The sequence below is a fragment of the Podarcis vaucheri genome (genome assembly GCF_965113315.1).
Source record: "Podarcis vaucheri genome assembly, chromosome: 9".
In the NCBI taxonomy this organism is placed as follows: domain Eukaryota; kingdom Metazoa; phylum Chordata; class Lepidosauria; order Squamata; family Lacertidae; genus Podarcis; species Podarcis vaucheri.
The window spans coordinates 32,371,427-32,391,414 of NC_138767.1; the positions used below are offsets into that span (position 1 = coordinate 32,371,427).

A 19,988-nucleotide genomic window follows, 5' to 3' on the forward strand; every position below is an offset into this window, starting at 1 on the left:
TAGAAAATACTCAGTGTTCACCTTGCATTTTTACTAACTCTAGCCCTCCCAGTTAGTTTCATATGGAGGGCCAATTTGTTGATTCAGAAGCACTATTGACACCCCAATATGTGCACAGTACAGTATGCAGGTCACATTATATTTCCAAACTAAATCTCCAAGGCTGCTTCCTGAATTCATTGGGGCTTCTAAGTAAACATGGTTAGGATTGCACTGTAAATACCCATTCTCCCCTCCCACCTTTTAAACAGCAGAATCATTTAATATTATTATTTTGACAGCATTGTTTCAACCAATCAGTAGTGTACAGTTTCTTCCCCAAATGTGTGGAAATATATGGAACTGAGCTGAGTTCTTCAGAGAACTTTTTGAATCTACATTGGCAGTGAGTACACTTCTATAGTAGCTTGGCTTTTGAATTAACATATATGTGGATGCACCCCAAGCTACCTGATTCTTCTACGTCTTAATGTTTTGTTCTGCGACATGCACAGTTCTTTTAATGACAGGATCTTGGCTTTGGTTTTGAGTTTTGTTCTAAAATTAGTATTCTACTTCACTGCTCTCTCAAAATGGTTAGCCCTCCTGTATTTTCTCCTGCACATCATTTGTCGTGCTGTGCTCTCTCTGGTCTGGCATTCCTTTTCTGTGACCATGTTATACATAGCTGCTGTTTTCTAATATGACCTTCATAGAAAGCTTGCCCTCCTAATTTGAAGAGAATGTATAATAGCTTTGAATAGTATTTTCAAAAATAAAAATAAATAATTACTTTATATCCAGAAAATGTAAGTTATGTACAGTAATTCTAAACATCAATATACAATAAAAGATTATTAACATTCGGTCCTACAATTCACATAAATCAACAGTATGCATTGCTGGGATCAAGCCCCTGGGAAGGCTTGCTGTGTAAAGCCAGAACACCCTTTAGAAAACTGGAAAAAACACTGGATTTTTAAATATTTAATCACTGAACTGTGTGGGACAAATGAGGCTTCCAGTCTTCCTCTTAGGCTTTCTCCTCTCTCTCTCTCTCACTGGCTGCTGATGCAGAAGATATGAGGACCACAGGGGTTGATTGGTAGACAAAAGAAGTGCTTGACTGGTTCAGATCCAGAGGTGGGTTGCCTGGGCACATGTGCTGCTGCTGCTACTGGTGGTGGTTCCTTTGTGAGGAACATGGTGATTGGGTCAACTGTTGCTATTGTCTCTTGAGCTTATCAAAAATTTCCTTGCATGGTCTCAGAGTGTCTGTAATTCCATGGATGATCTTGAAGCAGCGTTCCGTAGTTGGGTCAAATTATGCAATTAGATCATTTGCCTTCTTTATTACTTGGAAGAGTTGATAAAATTTCTGCAGGTTCCAGCTTGCTGGCTCATGCTTGCCATCCTCATGCTCACATTCTGAACTTGATCTGATTAGCGATTCCACTTCTTCCTGGATGAGGCCAGCAAAGCCATCACCATCCACCTAGACATTTGCACAATGTCCTCCACCTCAGTGGCAATGCTTGGAAATCCCTCGAAATTGTGCACACATTCCTTCCACAAGTTCTGCCAGCATGCATTCACTGTTTTAGCCTTGATTGCATCCACTGCCTGTTAGATGTAGGTGGTGCAATGGGCAGTGTTGAAAGACTTCCATGCTGTAAAGCCTTTTGGCTAAGATCAAGTAAAGTGTAGTGTATACCAGCAGCGAAACCATACAGCTCCTTCAGCAAAGGCTTTATATGCGGGTGGTAGGCTGCTCCAGTTAGAAGCCTTGCTCTTGCATTCTGCACCAAATGCAGCATCTGGATCTAATGTGGGAACAACACCTGGTCATTGTTGGAAACATGCAAAACCTACCTTATGCAGGTAATATAAGTAAGTACTAACAATGTATTTAGTGTGATTTACACTCTGGGCAAGCATGACATTGCTATGGACAAGCATGACATTACCTTTAATGTAAAATAGTTTGAATGCTCTCTCGCTTTAAAAAACAAAAACAAAAAGGCAGTCAAACTACTTTGACTTTACATCAGTGGGGAAACTTTTCTCCACTACATTCATTTTGGGGACCATCTTTTTCGGGTGTGTGGGGAGGCTGGGCAAGAGGCAAAAGTGGGTGGATCCAAATGTATTTCGTTCTTAGATATTTTCTTATACAGTGGAACCTCTGCTCACGACCACAATCCATTCTGGAGGACCATCCTTATGGCGAAACAGGTTTCTGGGAGAGGTGCCGTTGTGTGCAGGCGTGGGTGGCGATTTTCCGCTTCGCGTGCGTGAACGGAGATCACCACTCCTGCGCATGCGTGAACAGTGGCAAACTCAGAAGTAACTGGTGGGTTTGCCACATGGTCGCAACTTGGAACATCCGCGAGTGGAGGCAGTTGTAAGTACTGTAGAAGTTCTACTGTAAATACTTTTTCTCCTTTGGGAGTAGGTTGAGTTGAGTTTTTATATTTTATATTTTGCTTTTCCATTGTTTTAGTTTTATACAGTGGTGCCCCGCAAGACGAATGCCTCGCAAGACGAAAAACTCGCTAGACGAAAGGGTTTTTCGGTTTTGCGTTGCTTCGCTAGACGAATTTCCCTATGGGCTTGCTTTGCAAGACGAAAACGTCTTGTGCTTTTTTTTTAAAGCCGCTTGAAGAGGCGCAGTTGCGACGGACCGTGCTTCGCAAGATGAAAAACATCGCAAGACGAAAAGACTTGCGGAACGAATTCTTTTCGTCTTGCGAGGCACCACTGTATGCTGCTTTTCCCTGGTGGAAATTCTGGCACCAAGATTTGACTGCCTCTGAGCATCTGCTGAATTTTTTATGCTGCTATTTTATGGTTAAATCTTGGTGCCAGAATTTTGGCAATCAAAGCAGTGGCAACTTGACACAGCTCACAAGTGCTCAGGAGTAAAGATTACCACAAAGTACATTGCACTTTTTTCGGAAAAAGAGGCCTCAATTTGATTCTGTCAAGGGTCTGGGCAGTGTCTTCTAGTGACAGTAGTTTTGTCATTTGCACAATGCTCTCTTTCCATTATAATTCCAATAAGTTAATGCTTTAAATAAATGGAAGCTACTGAAGTTTTGCACACTGTTTTCTACTGAGCTTTTCTTTAACTGGTTGAATATCAGTCCCTTTGTATGCGCCATGCAGCAATGTGCCACATATTGTGTTTTACACATTGTGTATCAGAATAAATGACACACAAAATGACAAACAACATTTTCTGTAATAATGCTAGCTGGTGACATTGCCAGCATCAGCAACAGGAAGAACAGCACTTCATTGAGAAGGAAGATGAGGATTTATAAGGTTTGTGCTGCCCTTTCAGTTATACTGAGCACCAGGTGTAAAGGGTGCCCAACATGGTATTGTGAAATGAAAAGTTCTCTGTTGTGCTACCAGTAGCATTACCGTCTATCATCCATTGTATTCTGCCGCTTGTGACATTCTGGAGCGAGGGAGTTTCAATTTGTGTGACCCCTTAAATTAATGGATATCTGGCCAGGCCAGAGTATTTTAAAATACAACTTAATTTGGCTTGTCACTGCAGCTTGAAAACATGAGCCCTCCCCTTGATAGCTCAGCATCCACTCTAAAAGTTAGTTCTGCTTTCGTGGTTATGGCATCAAAGCATTACCATCTCACTTTGTGCTGATAGGGATCAGTTTGCCTGTTAAATTGTCCTGGGAAATAGTTTGTGTTCCCTTTTACACAAATCTGTGAGGTTACAGATTGAAAATGGAACATAATGAGTGTAACCTGAAAAGCAATTTCATGGGCTGTAGTACTTGGATGGTAATAAATTCTGGGGTTTCAGTGTGATAAAGACACAGTTTTTTTGTCCCTAGCTTTACCATTAGAAAAAAAGAGGCTGAGCTATTTGTGGCAGAACATGTCTTGCCACATGGCAGCTGTTGGTAGTTATAGTAGTGATAGTTTAGCTGCAGCAGGTGATTATCTTCCCAGTGCTGCCTCAGTATAGGTGCTTCTGAGGTTGGGAAGAGAAGAGGTAAAGGAAGGACAAGAAGACCTGATGCTCTAAGGGAGATCCAAGCCGCGGGCAACATGTCCCAATGGCAGTGGAGAATATTGGTGATGGAGCAGATCATCAGCCTTTGGTGGGCAGAGCTCAGTAAGTGCTGAATCTCATGAGAACTGTTGGCTAATTTGGATGTGTCTGCAAAGGCACTTTTATAGGGTAGCATCATTCACACATTCTGGACTTAGAATTCTTTAAGTGCATTACTTTTGCATCTGGTTGCTGAATCTTGGGGCTTTAATGAAAATCAAAATAGATCCTGCAAGCCTGAGTTCTATCTCACCCTTGGTGTATATGGCATGAAAGTTTTCAAGATGCAGCTCTTGGGAGGGATTATGTGGCAATGTGATTCTCTGGCAAGACACTCCTTGAAAAAGGAGTCTAGAATTAGGCCCTTTGTCTCTGAACTAGACTAATCTCCCGTGTGAATTGCTCAAACAAATCCATATATAAAAACAAATAACTGAGAAATAAAAAAGGTAATTTCTTTCCTCTTATCATGTAAATCTGAAGCACATTCACAGGAATAAATGTTAGTAGCAAAGTATTTAAATTAATGCCAGTAATTACCACTATTTTTTTTCTAATTGTTTATAACCTCTTATTTTCTTCAGAGAGAAATTAAACTCTAGCTGAATATTTGCTTTAGTGAGTACTCTGCAGCCTGGGAAGGAGAACAGAAAACATACTTCTTTGCTCATTATGTCAATTGTTAGGTGATATGCTAATGCATACCCATTCCATCTACTGTTTCAATCAAACAAGAAATATCTCACTTATTAGCTAAAACAACACTATGGCTTTTGGCAGAAATTAAGCCTTGTTTTGGTGTATTAACGTTAATATTTGAATATTAGCTTATGCTTCACGTAAAAAGGCTTTGCTGCACAGAGCCTGTGTGAAATCAGGCCATGTTCTTACTAGTAAACTTCAATAGGCTTTTTACACATTACAGTCTCAGTAGGATCACAGCTTTCAGGTTAATAAAATAGGCAAAAGGTTACTATATTTAGACCCCGATCATAAAAAGCTGAAATATGTAAGGGTGGTAGTACCAAGAGTGCTTGTGCTGTGGTTGTTACAGTGCCCTCCTGAGCATGGCAAAAGTGAACTACTACTTTGATCAGCCCCCTGCAAACTCCCATCGGAGCCATTCATTGTGTCCAGTGATCAGGGATGATGGAGCTGCAAGTCCAACATATGGAGGGCCACAGGTTAGCTATTCATGAACTACCCTCATTGCCTCCAGACATTTTGGATCACAGCTCTCATCATCCCTGACCATTGGTCAAGCTGTCTCAAACTGATGGGCATCATAGTCTGAAACATCTGGAGGGAAGGCTGGTTTAATGTGTAGCTTGCAACCATAACTCTCGTTTCTCTTAAATTAATTGCAGTCATCGGGATCTGTGTGTGATTGTTATCAGAATTGCAGTGCATTGAGAGGGTTTATCTCTCCTTTCCTGCCACAACTCCCTCAAATCACACACACACACACACACACACACGAGAGAGAGAGAGAGAGAGAGAGAGCGCGAGAGAGAGAGAGAGCTATAAGGCATGGGGGGGGGGGGAGAGTTGAAAACAGTTATTTCCCCACTATTTGGTTACTGAGAGTGACTTTGATTAATTGTTGTCTGTTTTTAACTTTATATGGTTTCTACTGACTCAGGGCCTTCACAGCCATCACCACCCCAAGCCCAATTCCTTGGCGCATTCAAGGATCTCCTGCTCCATATCTGCCCAAAACTGAGCAGGAAGCCATGAGAAGCCACAGGGGTAGTTTGGACTAAAGAGTTCTATAAACTCACAGACAGCCTCTAGCTTTTGTAGGAGTAAGCTGCCAGCTTGGAACTCTCTAATGTGCTGCAACCCTGGACTGCCTTGCTGAGCCACATGCTTCTGTTTGAGGTCATGACATGACACTTCACCTCTTGTTTGACCCTCAAGATGGCATCGTTATTTATCGCTTCCACTCACAGTCCTGTGTGGTTAGGTCGCTGATATTGATATTGTGCCCATTGGGAGCGGAAACTGTGAGATAATGAACTCACAAAGCTATCCAGTGAATACATGGAAGAGCTGAGATTAAATCCAGGTCCAGCTCTGTATCTATTGGGTCACCCTGGCTCTCTTCTAATTATCTCCTAATTACATTGCTAATTTGCTTCCTTATCTTTACACCACATTCTTCTTATTAGCTATCTATTCTTTATGACCACAAATGATTCATATCCACAGCTAAATTCCTTCTCAGTTGTCCTAAGGAACATAAATAATCTACGGCTACACCTCTCCTTAGAAAATGGGTTAGAATGAACTTGGACTAATGGATAAAATCATGTCTCTCGTGAAGCCATAACAAAGTTCTAATTTACTTCAATGGGGTCAGCATGTTATTGGCTACATTCCGCAGAGAATACACTCAGTTTGTTACTGAGAGAACACAATAAAAGTATTTTGAATAAGACAGCCCAGTACTTTTGCTCTGGAATGTTTCAACTCATAAAAGGCCCGATTTCAAGATAATAAATATCCAGTCAGTACCTAGAAGAGGCAAGCCTTGCTCACAGGTTGAACTATGGACTGGTTCATACATTACTTTAATAGCAAGGAGTAAGTATCAACAGCTGTTAGTTATGAGAGCTAAAAAGAACCTTAGTGTTATGAGGTGCAATGGATGCAGAACTGGTGGTGGCCCTCACTGCCATGTCCTGCTAGGGAACTTTTATTCAGAGGTAGATGCCTGGCCACTTTGGTAGACACTTTGCTGGCATGGCTAGACCATCATCTGTTCTAGAAAGGCAGTTCATAGAGCCAAAACTCTTAAGGTGGACAAAAATAAGGCTCTTTCCTGCATAAGAGTCTGATGTCTGCTCCATCTCATATAAAATGCACAGCTGGTTTGTGTGTGCTTGCTTGCTTACTTAATAAACTGATAGGTGCACCCTTTGTCAAAATGATTCCTGGACAGGTTACACATAAAAATATATGAATCATCTTTAGTAAGGCCTTCCTTTAAGTAAAACTCTGGAACCAGCAAGTTGGTTAAACAGGCTATAGAGATGGAAAAGCTATCAACTGCATCTGAAGATCGTATAGCTTATAATAAATCTATTGCCCTATTTTTGTGAGGGAATATTTACAAACATTTTGTATGCTAATATATTCTATATGTACTTATTCTGATACTTAACTTGGCTTTGTGGTGAATGTGTTAGTACGAGTGTATGTATGCATAAGGCTCGGTTGGTTAAAGAACAATAAACCATACATTCATAAACAATAACACCAATAAATGCATAGTATAAAACATCCGCTAAGGTTACCAAAAACCAAGATATGTGGCAGGTGACAGCTGTACATATAGACTTTGTGTTTTTACTACTGACATTTTGAGGTTGTCTTCTCAGATGATGTGGGCAGTCGCTTTGGACAGAGAGGCTTGGGAGCACTAGTGTGTGTGCAGATGTGAGGATTAGGTTTCAGTTCTTTTAGTATTGCAAATCTGGTATACAACCTTCCTAAATCCTATTGAAGCCGATGGCATTTAAGTAGCCTTGAGGTGTGCTTGATTGCAGCCTAAACGTTTCAAAAAGAAACTGCAGAAGCCAAGCAGGGTTGATGAGAAAATGGGATTGCTATAGATGTCACTCAGCATTCCAGTGAAGAAAACAACATTTTCTGTAGAATAAACCCATTAAGAGGCTTATGTTTTGTTTGCAGAAGTTCAAAATCTCTGCTTCATGGGGACATATGTAATATAAATCATTTGGCTTGCTCTTCTTTTTCTTAAGACATTATATTTATAAATTCTTTCATCTAGAGTTGTCATTTATCCTGTTTCCTGTCAGATAAACAATCATTTATTTTTCAGATTTCAGTTATAATATTACATATGTACACTTACATATTTTTTTTTGTTCCTGTGAGAATTTTCATGGGGAAACGGGTAAATTATGTGATATGGGACACATCCTACTGTCATGGAGAAACGATGACTGATAGAAAGGAAACTCAGTGCAAGGTGTGTGAGAGACCTTACAGTGGATCATTTTTATCCTTTCTAGTGATCAAAAAAGTGTCAAAACTGAAAATGTTTTTGCAGTGGAGAATAAAAAAGCACTTGGTGATGCTGAACCGTCAAGTTCTGCTTGTTTTGCACTAATATTGACACAAAAGATGATATAGTAAGAAGGAAGGACTTTCCCCATTATATTCAAAAATGTTCATCATAATCCACAGGAGGCTGGGGTGTAGGTTGTCCCCAGTTTGAATGCTAGGTTGTGTACAAAGCATGTCTAAAAATAATCTATTTCCCAGTGTTGGAATAGGGTAAGTGAAGTGAGTAGCAATTGCTCTATCGTACATGACAGATTACAAGCAAGTTATCCCACACTGCTTTCTATGCAGGGCTTTTCACGTAGGCTTCGTTTGGGCTGGCTACAAAAAGAAAAAGAAAATAGAAAATAGAAATGCAGCCCATTTAGCAAAGTGTACACGACTGTTTTGTTTATATGTGCTCTGGAGAGCTTGTATGTATTAATGACAGACAAATGTACATGGTCCCTTTGCTGGCAGTCAAAGAAAACTCTCCCCAATGAAGCAAGCAGCTGAAGTAAAGGGCTGTAGCTGACACCCACTTGTGAGTTACTGATGTGACAGTTCTGTGGCTGCTAATGACAGGATTACTGTGGCTGTGTTGTTATCCAGAAGGGTCCCCCCCCCCAGACAGAATGTACGAAAAACAGGGCGAAGCAGAGAGCTGCTGGTTCAGACTGTTGGCTTTCCTTCTGAAATTGCTTGGCGTTGCTTGCAAAGGAGCCCTTTTGTGTACTCTGAAGTTTGTCAATGTCACTCTGGTTGCAGGCGGCTCCTTCTTCCCTGGATAAAGAACAGTGCTTGGTGTGAAAACTTTAGACTTGCATCACCTGGAGTGTTTTGTTTGGACAGATCTTCACACTGCCGGCAGCTGGGAATTAGCATTTTAACCATCTAAACAGAGAGGACAAATACTCAGGCTGGAATATTCTTTGGATACAAAAAAGGAGAGGCTCCCCTAAGCTTTCTCATGCCCCTCGAAGGCAAGATAAATTTGATTCCAGATTCTGATGGCTTTTGTAGTGTCCTTGTTTTCTAGCAGGTTTCCTATTCCTTTAATGGCAGCTTGAGAAAATCAAACTTCCATCAGGTGAAGTTTGTCCCAGTGTGCTGATATAGTGATAAGATTTTTTTTTTTTTTACCTGATGAATTAGTCTTAGAATGAACAGAAAATAAGAAGAGCCCAGATGGGTCAAGCTAACATTTAGTTCAGCATCCTGTTGCAGTGGCTAATAAGATGCCTATAGAAATCCTGTAAGCAGGACTTGAGTGCAACAGCAACCCCACTGTGTGGGGGGTGGGTGGGTGGAGGGGGGTATTTTGTTTGTTTGTTACTATCTTATTTTTGTTTTTATATTGTAAACTGCCCTGTGATCTTTGGGTGGATGGCAGTATAGAAATTTAATAAATAAAAATAATACCCACTTGTGATTTCCAACAGCTGATATGCATAGGCAAAGGCATAGTGAGGTATAACAGAACATCATAGCTAGTAGCCTCTGGTAGCCTTATCCCCATAAATCTTTTAAAAAATACATCCAGGTTGGTTGTCATCTTCTTGGAGCAAATTCCCTAATTTAGCTATGCTCTGTGTAGAGAAGTAATTCCCTTTATCCTGAATCTTCAAACTTTCTGTTTCATGAGATGAGTTTTAGAATTATGAGAATGGGAAAAATAAGAATGAAGAAGAAGGGCAGTAACTATTGGTGGGTTTTCTCCCTCTCCAAAATCTGAAATCTTCCTTGTGAGAGCAATAGCTAGTACAAACATTTTCCTTCTCTTGAAACAGAGTTGCTTACATAATACTGTGATATTACTTCTTCAACTCTGTATTCAAAGAATTACCTACAATATCCTATAAGTTTTGTACAGTTATCAGGAGATGTTAACAAGTATCCCTGTGAAAGTACAGAAAAATAAATATTACGGTATACCCAAGGTCTCAGAGGCTTCTGTTTTAACACCTCAGATGTTCCTCTCTGAATTGTTCATTGGTGGTGGTGTCACATAAAAGCCCCATGTGGATTTACTGCGGACCGTAAGACGCACCTAGTTTTTAGAGGAGGAAAACAAGAAAAAAAATATTCTGAATCAAATGTTGTACTAAACTATTTAATAAACAACCGGTATATCAGAATCATATTTCAACCATGTAAAGTGAACAGTCATCATTCATACACTGCCAAATTAATGGTGTCTTCTGGATGGGAACAATATATGGCAGGGAGGTAAAACACATGTAAAACAGCAGAACTGGCAGGTCTGAGTGTTAATGTAATTCAGCAATGTTGGTTTTCATCCAAAATAACACAGACAATCATCCACCATATTCACAGCACAGCCGCTTCTACTCCTGTTACTGTGGAGACCTGTTTATGCCTATAGGCAGATCATAGAATCATAGAACTGTAGAGTTGGAAGGGACTCTAGGCGGGCTTGAACCACCAGCCTTCTGATTAATAACAAGACGCACTAATCCACTACACCACCTAAGGACTAATGAAAACAAGGAGGAGCAAAGGCCATGCTAGGGTATGGCACATAGCAGTTGAGACAATTTATTGAGTCCACATACACACCATACTTAACTGAAGAGGCATGGTGATATCATTATGGCCAGAACTAGTAGGCTCCATTTCTCCTCTGTTGTTACTATTGCCTTTCAGATTCAGAATGAATTCCGATTCCAATACGGGCATGCAGGCTTTTCAACATGTGAAATGTTGCAACAGCAATCATTCCAGATTCCAAAGTGAGAGCTGTGCAGAGCATGTAAGCGGCTCTGCTTGCTTTACAATAATTTTCCAAGCTGGCAAGGACAATTAGAGGTCCCGTCCCCCTCAATACAAACAAAACAAAAAAACAACTTGGCTGGGACACAGGTTAGCCATTGCAGTGTATCCTTTCTGTTAGTAAGGTCCATTGGATTTGGTGAAACTGACTTTTGAGAAGGCATACATTGGTGGCTCTGTAATCCAGACTGCAATCTCCATCTTTGGGCTTAATGCAGCCATCAAAGCTACAAGAACAAGAGTATTTTATTTTTTAAAAACACTTTATTTATTTTCCCTCCTCCCCCCCCCCTATTTACATACCATTTCATTCAGAGAGTTCTGAAGAACTCAAAAGTGTGCACATGACTTTGAAACATTTAGGCTGGTCCTAATAAAGATGATCCCCAACTGTGGATTATGAAAATCTCAGTTTCTCTTAACTGTAACATTATGTAAACCAATTTTCTTCAAAAAGTATCTCGGGCAATATTTGAAGGGGGTAAACTGATTTCTTCTTAAAAAAACAAAACAAAACTATTTTGCAGGTGTCTCATAAAGATGCAGCAGCCATTATCATGTTATACAGCTATCTTCAATGTTGAGTGTCTGGTTTTGACATTGCTTATATTTAATCACTTCCATAAAGGGATACTAGGACATAGATAAAGGTAAAGGTAAAGGGACCCCTGACCGTTAGGTCCAGTCGTGGCCGACTCTAGGGTCGCGGCGCTCATCTCGCTTTATTGGCCGAGGGAGCCGGCGTACAGCTTCCGGGTCATGCGGCCAGCATGACTAAGCCGCTTCTGGTGAACCAGAGCAGTGCACGGAAACGCCTTTTACCTTCCCGCCAGAGCGATACCTATTTATCTTCTTGCACTTTTTGGGGTGCTTTCGAACTGCTAGGTTGGCAAGAGCAGGGACCGAGCAACAGGAGCTCACCCCGTTGCAGGGATTCGAACCACCGACCTTCTGATCGGCAAGTCCTAGACTCTGTGGTTTAACCCACAGCGCCACCCGCGTCCCTTATTAGGACATAAACCTTGACTAAATAACTGTAAGGATACATTTCATATAATAAAGTAATTGCTGAAGATCCAGTAATGATCAAATAGCATTGGAAAAACATGAAAAATCGCACTATAAATCACCGTGCATTTGAATTGCCCCACAGACCTGGAATGCAAATAAAATGCACTACTGTATTATACAATTACTGGATGATAGCTGGTTTTCTGTTGTTGACAACACACAATTCTGAGTGATTCCTTTAGCTCTTGGGGTCTTTGGGTCAGTAAGCAAATGTTGACTGAATATTTAGCAACTGGGTAGAGCACATGCTTACTGGGAAGCAAGTCCTATTGTGTTCAATGTGGTGTGCTCCTCTATAGGTGTATATAGGATGGTAGCCACTGCCATTTTAACAGGCTTTTGCAAGCTTGGAAATGATGTATAGCTAGTTTATTGTAGCAAATGCACATATTTTCATGGAAATACCAAAAACCTCATTCACATTTCAATGGTATGCAACGACAATACAAACGACACTTTCCCATGCTTGAGGAGATAGATGTGAAATGGCCCTAAGGGATGAGTTTCCCCAGTAGGTCTGGTTTTGAAATTATTCCTGGATAGATATATGAACTCACCCACCCCACCATTTGATCTCATATCAAGGATTTTTCAAGAGGACTTCTGTGAGCTGCACAGGGCCAGATCCCTGGTGTCACAAAAAGGCTTCAAAAGGTTAGCTATCTAATTTGTTATTATTGTTACTGTATTTGACATTCATGGATAGGAAAGAGGTGCTTGTGGGACTCTTTGGTTACTATGCAATTTGACTGATGAAGAGAGGGAACCATTTTCAGCTTTATAAAAAGTTTTGGGTAAGCCCTGGAGAAGAATGTGATGCTCCTATTCAGAGAATTACCATTTTGTAGCTTTTTTCTTTTTCATGTACACACCTTAATGGAAATTGCCCAAAATTTCCATAGATGCAAATACTGTGCGGGAAATCAAACAGTGTCTTGCCTGCCAGACTGGATGCCATGGATAGAATGGATTTCCCCCTCCCCTGCAGGATGCCTATGCCACCAAAATCTTCTCTCTCCAGAGTAGATTTGGGGGAGGGGTGCAGGAGGGGAGGAAGGGGTAGTACTGTCACACTAATTTCTATATTGGTAGAAGCCCAGCTAGAGATGTTTCTCTTCCCCAAACACCATTTTCTTTTGTGGCATGTATCTGGGTTTCAGTCAGAGTAAACCCACTGAAGTTAATTGACACGACTAACTTAGTTTCTTTAATTTAAATGGGTCTACTCTGAAAATGACTTAGTCGAACACAACTCCACGTGATTTTATATATTTTTCCAGTTTAGGTTATGTAAACCACTCACTCTTTAAAAAAAAAATCATACAGTAATAAATCAAATCAACCAGCAATAGTAGCCACTGCATTCTTTGGGTGAATTCCCCTATCAGAAATATAATTACATGGAAATCCTACTGAGACTTTAATGGGATATGTATATGCATAAATTTAGAACTGGGTTCAGAGCTGCAATCATATACCCAGGGCCAGCCCAAGGCTTTTTGCTGCCCAAGGCAAAGGACGAGATGGCTCCTTGCCCATTCCATATAAAAAAGTTGATTACCGTATTTTTCTGTGTATAAGAAGATACTGTTTCCTTAAAAATAATATTCAAAAATAGCGGGTCTTCTTATACATGGATAACGGTGGGGGGGGATTGGTGGCAGCAGCCAGCAGGAGATTGGCAGTGGCGATAGGGCGTGTGATTGGTTGCTGTGGAAATGCCTGCTGACGATTGGCTGCGGCAATTGGGCGGGCTATTTATGGCCGTGGTGAGGCATGTGTGCCATCGTCTGTGATTGTGATGAGTGTGTTTTTGGAGGTGAGAATGCAGACGATTGGTGGCTGTGGCGATGCGTGCGATTTGCATTGTTGGGCAGGCTGTAGACTGATTGGCGGTGCCCCCCCAAAAAGCTCAGCAACTGCAATCTTCCCCCAAAAGAAGCTCAACAACTCTGGGCAACCCCCCCTTTTTGTTGTGGTCCAGAAAAAATACATGGGGGCGTGTTATACATGGAAAAATACAGTATATTGGCAGGTGAATCTTACTTCATCACTTGCAATGGGACAGTGTCCTCTGCTGCACCTGAAGGCCAGGTTTGTTTTGGAAGGGAAAAGGGAGAGCATGGCGCACATATACCGTAGTTCTGTCATTTGCTCCTCTCTGCCCGCCTGCAGCTGCCACCTGAAGTGGTTGTATCACTCAGCCTAATGGTAGGTTTGTGCTCAGTATTGCTTATCTTTGAGGGGACATGGTTAGGATTGCACTGCTAGCCTCTCCTATTGGTTGCTCATTAGGAATCTGTCCTTAAGCATCCATTTTAGATATTTTTTATTCATGCTGGAAAGAAGTGACATATTGAAAATAAGTATTCTTTATTCAGTGTTTGTTCTGTAAATGTAACTGCTTTGTTGATAATGATAGAGACATATGCTGGCTGCTAATGTTATACCATATGCGGGGAAACAAAATGCCTTTTATGCAAATGGACGTTTCATTCTCGTTATGAGCTAAATGTTACAAAGGACTATGATGCGCTGAGAAGTGTAAAAATCTGTGTCTATTTAGATTTACCTAAATATGAGTGAAATGAATGGGGCGGGGAATTAAATCTCCAACAATGTTTCTAACAAAGAGCAAGCCCCATTTCTTGAGTAAGTCCCATTTCTCCTTAACCGAGGCTGTTGGAGTGAGTTAAAAACCACTTGAAGTGAATATGCGGCCAGCATCTTTGGTGCTAAAATAAGCAGGTGCTAAGAGGAAATGGCTCTGCAATAATCACCATATCGAAAGCAAGCGTATTTACACTTAACAGTAGAGAGAGGCTGAAAAAGAGCGAGTAGTGCCTTTTTTTTTAAACTGCTTTTCATGCAAGCATTGATAGGAAAGTACATCTGCTTAAAATCTTTTCTAGTGCTGCCCAGACGGATTTGCTCTCTGCCCAATCAGTTTATCAGATTTTGGCTCTGCTACTGGGGAGAGCTGCAGTTTATATTCTGATTATGCAGGGGCAGAACAGGCATGTCTCAAATGGGTATCACCTCACTCTGTAAAAACAAGTTCACTCCATGTTACGGATTGCAAGAAGAACTTTGTTTCTTGACACTTCCGACTCTGGTTAATGAATGATGAAAAATCTTTCACTTTTATTTTGTTTTTGTTTTGTTTTAACTTTTTTTTTCAAAGGCAGAGAGAATTGGCGGTGAAAAGCTATATACATTTGAGGCTTAGCATTAGAAGGAAATCAGAGACACAAGTAATGAAAAAGACAGCGTAAAGTTCCTTATATAACCTTTGTCCCTTATATTAAAGAAGAACTGTATTGAACAGGGAGGAAAGAGACCCAGTGCCTAGACTTGCCACATAACAGAGTCTGACCAGAAGGTTCTGATTGTCTTGGGCCCCCTTGGGATGTCCTTTTTATTGAACGTTCATGATGATTTGTGCTCATGATTCTATCAGAGCTGTCACGTGTGATCATGCTTTCAATACACATTCAAAAGGTTTGGGGCTCTGCTTCATTTCCAATGAGTGCATATCCCATAATAGTAGTTCATATGTTGGTTATTTGGAACTGGATTACCGCTCTATGTGGGACTTCCCTTACACTTGATCCAGAAGCTGCAGTTAGTGCAGAATGCTGCAGCATGATTTTTGACAGGAGTATGGCCTTGTTAGCATATAATACCTGTGCTCAGAAATCAGCACTGGTTGCCAATTTGCTACAGGGCCAGGTTAGAGGCATTACTATTAGAATTGTTACTAGCCACTGCAGCCTAGTGGTGCACAAGATTCCAGGGGTCTTGGCACTTATCCATAGTTTGTGTTTCCTTTGGGAACAAGGCACAATGGAGGCTGTAGTGTCAATATGAAATATGGTTTATTTGCACACATTTACACCTGAGTCCATGCTTGAAGGAGTTCCCAGCATTCATAACTCAAGAGGGCCTTGCTTTTTACAGGAATGCATCATTGCGTTCTAAGGCATCCCAAGTATCATCCATGTACCTCTTTCAAATTGTCTCTGAAAGCCTGCCAAAAGTTCTCTGCCTGCCCCCTTTCCATAACCTCATTTTTGAAACACCACAATTTTTCCTTCACCCTACATCAACCTTGAAGTCCCATAGCTTCTTATACAACAAATGTTTTGGTTTATTTTTGTAACACTTTTACTGCACTGCAGCTCCTCCAGACAGCAGCCATGTAATTGCATTGGGGAAGCATCACAGAACAAACCAAAGCAGAATAAATCCTCCACCAATGCACTGTTATTGTGTTAAAACCATGTATTGGAATTATACCATCAGTCCTGGAAGTGTTCCAAGCTAAACCCCTAGCACAGTTATTATATGGGGCTCAGATTTGGACAGGCACTCATCTTGGATCTACAGAAGCTGTCCAATCAAAGTTCTTAAGGCAAATTTTCTCTGTACCACCCTGTGTCCCAAACACATCATTGTGCCTAGAGGCTAATCTTCTCTTGGTAGAATTTCGGATCTGGCGTTGGACACTTAACTATTGGCTTCGCCTAAACTCAAATCCCCCGGTCTAATATCCCTAGTGCTGCAAGATTGTCACAAGAGTGCCTGGAGTAAAATTGTCTATCAAAGACTTCACTCTTGTGGTTTATCACCACAACAGCTACTCACTTTGGGTTTTAGTAAAGCAAACAGTCTAATTTTTCAGCGCCTAAATGATATCAAGCGTCAGAACAACTTGGCCACAATAAGGAAATTTTGCCAATGGTATGACTATTTTCCAACTTCCCATTTCAGCTCTCTGACACCCTATCTGCATAACCTAGAAATTCTAAAATATAGACGTGCTTTTACTCTTGCAAGATTGAATGTATTTTCCCTCGGCTGTACAGGAGAGACGATTCCAACAGATTTCACACGAAAAACGCTTATGTCCCTGTGGAGATGGCAGTACCGAATTGGTGGCCCATGCTATTCTGGCTTGCACTCTTTATAAAGACTTGAGGAATGAGGTTATCACCCCTCTTTTATTGTCCATTCCGGGTCGCCCAACCACTGCCACAGTGTCTTTTCTCTTGGCAGATCAAGATGAGCAGGGGCCATCAAAAGGTTGCAAGATTTTTAGCTGGGGCAATTAGCTGGGGCAATTAGAATAAGATCCACTATTTGACTATTGATTCGAAACCCTAAAATGTATTTTATATAATTGACTTTTTATTTCTATTCTTTGTATATCGTATTGTTGTTTTATTGCTATGGCTGATGGCTGACACAAATAAAGAGTCATTCATTCATTCATTCATTCATGTACTGGAATATACATGCCATAAAACACCAGTCTGGAAGGACACTTTGTATTCCTGTCGCGAATCTTTATTGGCTATGTGGTCTAGCAATACTTGACTTTGGGTACATCCAGGTGGGTGTTTATTGCAGGATTAGTATTTTTCTTAAAAAAGCATCCAGACTACATCATTGGCATCAAAATGCTAATCCATAGCCCCCCGATCTTTAATCTGGATTTACTACTTTAGGGAGAAATATGATATATATATATATATATATTTAATGTGTGTTGCCAGTGACCTGTTTACATTATTAAGTCCCTGTCTGGATGCCCCCTATTCATCAGTGGTGGAGGTTTTTCTGTGCATACATGATTTTAACGATTTCTGTATGGTTATGGACATTCTTTGTTTTTGGTACCGGGAGTGTGTGTGCGCGCGTGCGTGCGTGTGCACGCTCCTTGCTGGACTCTTGTCATTAGCATGTTCCTTCAGATATCTTAACATGTGGGATGCAACTCACCCACCTAGAAATATATTTTGCCCATTTTGGGGCCCCCTTTTTTCTGATGCCACCACTGACAATAAAGGGACCTTGTTAGACTTCTGCCTGAAAACCAAGTGAAATACGAAACAGAAAAAAATATGTAACAAGACTTAACAATGCAATCCTTTGCATGCCTACTCAGAAGCGCCATCAAGTTCAGTGAGATTACTCTTAATCCTAGACATAGGTCTTGGGGAATAAGCCCTACTCAACACAGAGGGACTTACTTCCAAGTAAACATGCATAGGATTAAACTAATATTGTGATGGTGTGCTGCCTCTAGCCTAACAAATGGTTCCATACCTCAGCTCTCCTCCAGAACAACTAACCTGCATTCAAAAATTGCCACAAACTATTCCTAAGTCAATGTGGTATCCAGATATTCTAGATATTGTGGGACTATGTCACTATCCTACTGCCTGCTGGGGATGATGAGAGTTGTAGTCCAACATCATTTTAGAGGGCTTCCCTTGATCTACACTGACTTGCAGCTCTCTCGTCTTTCCTAGCACTGTTTGGGGATACCAGGGATTGAACCTGGATTTTTTTACAAAGCGTATGCTTGGCCATTCCATGGGTCACCTAAGCTTGTTGAATAATGTGCAGTTTGAAGCTCACTCGAAGTATTTTATAACTCACTTACTATCTTTCAACACTCTTGTGAGTATTGGCATTTACTTCAGGCAGGTAGAAACATATACGGTAGGTCAGGAATGGGATCTATGAAATCAGCCCATTTTCATCCTGGAAATCTTCTTTGCAAAGCTCATCTCCAGAGAATATCCAGAGAAAGGAATTATTATAAACGCTTTGCCATTCATTGGAGGAATGTTAAAACTGTCCTTTGTGATTGTGTTTATAATGAAGCAAATGCACAGTGGCGGTTTATCAGTTATTCATTAAGAAAGTGTACTGGTGATGGAGAATAAGGAACTTTCATGTGTGCCTGATGTCTAGCACTGGCAAGTACTACCATAGCATGCAGTTAAGCTAAAATTATTTTGGCAACAGAGTAAAATATCAGTCCAAGCAGTGATTGTTTAGCTGATAGAATATTTATATCTGAGCAGTACAGTTATCCAGGATCCTTTGGCTGGCATTGTGCAGATTGCCATTTTGTTCAAGTACTTAAGAAGATAAAAAGAGCCCTGCTTGATCAAATCAAAGGTTTATCCAGTCTCTCATTTTGTTGTCACAGTGACCAATCAGATGCTTGGGAAGCCCACTATTGAAGGAAATAGCACTCTCCTGATCTTCAGCAATATCAAGAGGCTTCTGATATTTGAGGTAGCTTGTAGCCATAGTTACTAGTAGCCACTGATGAATTTTATAGGTAAAGTATCTATTTTCCTCAAATGATATGTGGTGTATAGGTTACATACATTCCATACATTTAAAACACATTTAAAGTGCATGACTTCCCCCAAGAATCCTTGGAACTGCCGTTTCTTAAAGGTTTTGGGAATTGTAGCTCTTTGACGGGTAAGCTATGTGTCCCAAGATACTTTTGGGGAAGTCATGCACTTTAAATGTATTTGAAATGTGCTTTAAATATATTGTGGGTATACAGCCATATCAATCTAATCTTGGTGGTCTTTGAACACTTTTCAAACCAAATTTCCGTGTTTGTTTGTTTTTAAATCAATACATACTGCTCAACCAATAGCATTTAGTTTTTTAAAAAAGTTGCCATATGTATGTTTTTCATACCTCTTTAATTTTCCAACCTCATTTCCATCCCTTCAACAGAGCCTTCAGCAGTTAAATCAAAACTTCTTCCTCCCAATATATAAGTACATTTATTTAAAAGAACCCTTTAACACATTCAGCTATCATTCACCGAGCAAAAATGTAAGAACATAAGAAGTGCCTGCTGGATCAGGCCAATGGCCCATCTAGTCCAGCATCCTTATTGTCACAGTGCACAGTGGCCATCCAGATGCCTGTGGGAGTGGGCAAGCAACACCTGAGTGCAACCGTGTTTTCCCTTCCTGTAGTAAATCAATGAACCACGAAAGCCCAGATGGGGAAAAGGGAAAGTTGGAGAAGGACAAGTGTTATGTACTGAGTTGAATAGGATCCAAACTGCAGCAGTCTGGTTGGTCCTAGAACAATAGGATCCAAATTGCAGCAGTCTGATTGGTCCTAGAACAATAGGATTCAGAATGCAGCAGTCTGA

The 19,988-nt window shown here is 40.7% G+C and overlaps 1 protein-coding gene across 4 annotated transcripts in view; it reads left to right on the forward strand.

The window, feature by feature from the left end:
- JADE1 (jade family PHD finger 1) overlaps positions 1–19,988 on the forward strand; it is a 154,723-nt gene that overhangs the window by 53,061 nt on the left and 81,674 nt on the right. The window contains exon 1 of one of the 4 annotated variants that reach the window (XM_082237604.1): positions 4,028–4,115. The exons of the other annotated variants lie outside the window; for them this stretch is intronic. The gene's annotated coding sequence lies outside the window, so the exon portion shown is untranslated. Of the gene's footprint in view, positions 1–4,027; positions 4,116–19,988 lie in introns of those variants that run through there. 4 annotated transcript variants of the gene reach the window in all.